At 47.3% G+C, this 5,000-nt stretch overlaps 1 non-coding gene across 1 annotated transcript; it reads left to right on the top strand.

Annotated features, from left to right (window-relative positions):
* The first annotated feature begins 3,113 nt into the window (after positions 1-3,113).
* LOC125501549 lies at positions 3,114-5,000 on the top strand. Its single transcript, XR_007279138.1, has one exon. It is a non-coding gene; the product is annotated as a small subunit ribosomal RNA (ribosomal RNA).

Genomic DNA, 5,000 nt, shown 5'->3' with positions numbered 1-5,000 from the left:
GCATCACTCGTTGGATCGAAAAATTTTCAAAGTCCGAAAGAGTCGCGCATCACTCGTTGGATCGAAAAATTTTCAAAGTCCGAAAGAGTCGCGCATCACTCGTTGGATCGAAAAATTTTCAAAGTCCGAAAGAGTCGCGCATCACTCGTTGGATCGAAAAATTTTCAAAGTCCGAAAGAGTCGCGCATCACTCGTTGGATCGAAAAATTTTCAAAGTCCGAAAGAGTCGCGCATCACTCGTTGGATCGAAAAATTTTCAAAGTCCGAAAGAGTCGCGCATCACTCGTTGGATCGAAAAATTTTCAAAGTCCGAAAGAGTCGCGCATCACTCGTTGGATCGAAAAATTTTCAAAGTCCGAAAGAGTCGCGCATTACTCGTTGGATCGAAAAATTTTCAAAGTCCGAAAGAGTCGCGCATCACTCGTTGGATCGAAAAATTTTCAAAGTCCGAAAGAGTCGCGCATCACTCGTTGGATCGAAAAATTTTCAAAGTCCGAAAGAGTCGCGCATCACTCGTTGGATCGAAAAATTTTCAAAGTCCGAAAGAGTCGCGCATCACTCGTTGGATCGAAAAATTTTCAAAGTCCGAAAGAGTCGCGCATCACTCGTTGGATCGAAAAATTTTCAAAGTCCGAAAGAGTCGCGCATCACTCGTTGGATCGAAAAATTTTCAAAGTCCGAAAGAGTCGCGCATCACTCGTTGGATCGAAAAATTTTCAAAGTCCGAAAGAGTCGCGCATCACTCGTTGGATCGAAAAATTTTCAAAGTCCGAAAGAGTCGCGCATCACTCGTTGGATCGAAAAATTTCCAAAGTCCGAAAGAGTCGCGCATCACTCGTTGGATCGAAAAATTTTCAAAGTCCGAAAGAGTCGCGCATCACTCGTTGGATCGAAAAATTTTCAAAGTCCGAAAGAGTCGCGCATCACTCGTTGGATCGAAAAATTTTCAAAGTCCGAAAGAGTCGCGCATCACTCGTTGGATCGAAAAATTTTCAAAGTCCGAAAGAGTCGCGCATCACTCGTTGGATCGAAAAATTTTCAAAGTCCGAAAGAGTCGCGCATCACTCGTTGGATCGAAAAATTTTCAAAGTCCGAAAGAGTCGCGCATCACTCGTTGGATCGAAAAATTTTCAAAGTCCGAAAGAGTCGCGCATCACTCGTTGGATCGAAAAATTTTCAAAGTCCGAAAGAGTCGCGCATCACTCGTTGGATCGAAAAATTTTCAAAGTCCGAAAGAGTCGCGCATCACTCGTTGGATCGAAAAATTTTCAAAGTCCGAAAGAGTCGCGCATCACTCGTTGGATCGAAAAATTTTCAAAGTCCGAAAGAGTCGCGCATCACTCGTTGGATCGAAAAATTTTCAAAGTCCGAAAGAGTCGCGCATCACTCGTTGGATCGAAAAATTTTCAAAGTCCGAAAGAGTCGCGCATCACTCGTTGGATCGAAAAATTTTCAAAGTCCGAAAGAGTCGCGCATCACTCGTTGGATCGAAAAATTTTCAAAGTCCGAAAGAGTCGCGCATCACTCGTTGGATCGAAAAATTTTCAAAGTCCGAAAGAGTCGCGCATCACTCGTTGGATCGAAAAATTTTCAAAGTCCGAAAGAGTCGCGCATCACTCGTTGGATCGAAAAATTTTCAAAGTCCGAAAGAGTCGCGCATCACTCGTTGGATCGAAAAATTTTCAAAGTCCGAAAGAGTCGCGCATCACTCGTTGGATCGAAAAATTTTCAAAGTCCGAAAGAGTCGCGCATCACTCGTTGGATCGAAAAATTTTCAAAGTCCGAAAGAGTCGCGCATCACTCGTTGGATCGAAAAATTTTCAAAGTCCGAAAGAGTCGCGCATCACTCGTTGGATCGAAAAATTTTCAAAGTCCGAAAGAGTCGCGCATCACTCGTTGGATCGAAAAATTTTCAAAGTCCGAAAGAGTCGCGCATCACTCGTTGGATCGAAAAATTTTCAAAGTCCGAAAGAGTCGCGCATCACTCGTTGGATCGAAAAATTTTCAAAGTCCGAAAGAGTCGCGCATCACTCGTTGGATCGAAAAATTTTCAAAGTCCGAAAGAGTCGCGCATCACTCGTTGGATCGAAAAATTTTCAAAGTCCGATAGAGTCGCGCATCACTCGTTGGAACGAAAAATTTTCAAAGTCCGAAAGAGTCGCGCATCACTCGTTGGATCGAAAAATTTTCAAAGTCCGAAAGAGTCGCGCATCACTCGTTGGATCGAAAAATTTTCAAAGTCCCAACGATTCTCGCATGGAACTAAGTTCCAACGTACTGCCAAATTTTTCAGGTCGCGTTGCTGTTTTGCCCCATAAGGAACACGTGTTATGACCGGCCGGCTCCGACGTCCGAGCGGCACCGTTGATACTTCATGCACCGAGCGGTCTCGACCGGTCGGTCGGCACCTAGTCCTCGGGTTTCGGAACTTTCGACTTGTTTCGGCCCGTATCTCGACATTCCTTTGCGGGTTTGTTGTCGGGGCTATGGTTTCGTCCTCACCGTGTCACGAACACGCAGACAAAAATTTTTTTCGAATTTTGAAAATTTTTCGTCTGAGCGGAGATTCGCACCACAGGCGTTCGTTTCGTTCCGGTAAGAACCACTCTCACGAGTTCAAAGTTTTTCCGAGCGCTCACGTTTCGCAGGGGCGAGTTCTTCGCTCCGTCTAGAAAATATGATTCAATTTGAATCGTCGACACTACATAACCGCGGGTCGGTGTCTAAGACCGAATGGCCCTTTATGCGGTGACCAGAAAGTCTTCTCTCGCAAGTCGAGGGAAGCAGTCGAACAGAGGCATCAACTCGCCACATTCCGTGCGTATCACAGTCTGTTCGCAGACGGTACACATTGATTTCCAATCGTACTCCCGACGCTTGCAATCTAGCCGAAGGATACGAGAAGGATAATTCGAACGATTTGCACCGGGGAGTCGACAAAAATTGTCTTCACCCGAGGAAACACAAAGTCGAACAGAGCGCTCTGAGCGCTAGTACGCGTACACAAGTTGTGCGGTACCAGATATACATATTATATTAAAACGTGTGGCCGACCGGGCAAAGACTCGGCGGCATGGGGCAACACACGAAAAGAGCTACCAATAACACAAAGCTCCCTGGTTGATCCTGCCAGTAGTCATATGCTTGTCTCAAAGATTAAGCCATGCATGTCTCAGTGCAAGCCATATTAAGGTGAAACCGCGAATGGCTCATTAAATCAGTTATGGTTTCTTAGATCGTACCCACATTTACTTGGATAACTGTGGTAATTCTAGAGCTAATACATGCAAACAGAGTTCCGACCAGAGATGGGAGGAATGCTTTTATTAGATCAAAACCAATCGGTGGCGGGTTCGTCCCGTCCGCCGTTTACTTTGGTGACTCTGAATAACTTTGGGCTGATCGCACGGTCTTGGTACCGGCGACGCATCTTTCAAATGTCTGCCTTATCAACTGTCGATGGTAGGTTCTGCGCCTACCATGGTTGTAACGGGTAACGGGGAATCAGGGTTCGATTCCGGAGAGGGAGCCTGAGAAACGGCTACCACATCCAAGGAAGGCAGCAGGCGCGCAAATTACCCACTCCCGGCACGGGGAGGTAGTGACGAAAAATAACGATACGGGACTCATCCGAGGCCCCGTAATCGGAATGAGTACACTTTAAATCCTTTAACGAGGATCAATTGGAGGGCAAGTCTGGTGCCAGCAGCCGCGGTAATTCCAGCTCCAATAGCGTATATTAAAGTTGTTGCGGTTAAAAAGCTCGTAGTTGAATCTGTGTCCCACGCTGTCGGTTCACCGCTCGCGGTGTTTAACTGGCATGATTGTGGGACGTCCTACCGGTGGGCTTAGCCTTTCGGGGCGGCCCAACTAATATCCCATCGCGGTGCTCTTCATTGAGTGTCGAGGTGGGCCGGTACGTTTACTTTGAACAAATTAGAGTGCTTAAAGCAGGCTATTTTCGCCTGAATACTGTGTGCATGGAATAATGGAATAGGACCTCGGTTCTATTTTGTTGGTTTTCGGAACCCCGAGGTAATGATTAATAGGAACAGATGGGGGCATTCGTATTGCGACGTTAGAGGTGAAATTCTTGGATCGTCGCAAGACGGACAGAAGCGAAAGCATTTGCCAAAAATGTTTTCTTTAATCAAGAACGAAAGTTAGAGGTTCGAAGGCGATCAGATACCGCCCTAGTTCTAACCATAAACGATGCCAGCTAGCGATCCGCCGAAGTTCCTCCGATGACTCGGCGGGCAGCTTCCGGGAAACCAAAGCTTTTGGGTTCCGGGGGAAGTATGGTTGCAAAGCTGAAACTTAAAGGAATTGACGGAAGGGCACCACCAGGAGTGGAGCCTGCGGCTTAATTTGACTCAACACGGGAAACCTCACCAGGCCCGGACACCGGAAGGATTGACAGATTGAGAGCTCTTTCTTGATTCGGTGGGTGGTGGTGCATGGCCGTTCTTAGTTGGTGGAGCGATTTGTCTGGTTAATTCCGATAACGAACGAGACTCTAGCCTGCTAAATAGGCGTACTTTCCGGTATCTCGAAGGCCCCCGGCTTCGGTCGGGAGGTTTTTACTACCGGCGTACAAATAAATCTTCTTAGAGGGACAGGCGGCTTCTAGCCGCACGAGATTGAGCAATAACAGGTCTGTGATGCCCTTAGATGTTCTGGGCCGCACGCGCGCTACACTGAAGGAACCAGCGTGTCTTCCCTGGCCGAAAGGCCCGGGTAACCCGCTGAACCTCCTTCGTGCTAGGGATTGGGGCTTGCAATTATTCCCCATGAACGAGGAATTCCCAGTAAGCGCGAGTCATAAGCTCGCGTTGATTACGTCCCTGCCCTTTGTACACACCGCCCGTCGCTACTACCGATTGAATGATTTAGTGAGGTCTTCGGACTGGTACGCGGCAATGCCTCGGCATTGCCGATGTTGCCGGGAAGATGACCAAACTTGATCATTTAGAGGAAGTAAAAGTCGTAACAAGGTTTCC

The sequence above is a fragment of the Athalia rosae genome, chromosome 6 (genome assembly GCF_917208135.1).
Source record: "Athalia rosae chromosome 6, iyAthRosa1.1, whole genome shotgun sequence".
Classification (NCBI taxonomy): Eukaryota; Metazoa; Arthropoda; class Insecta; order Hymenoptera; family Athaliidae; genus Athalia; species Athalia rosae.
This window is presented reverse-complemented; position numbering and strand designations above follow the sequence as displayed.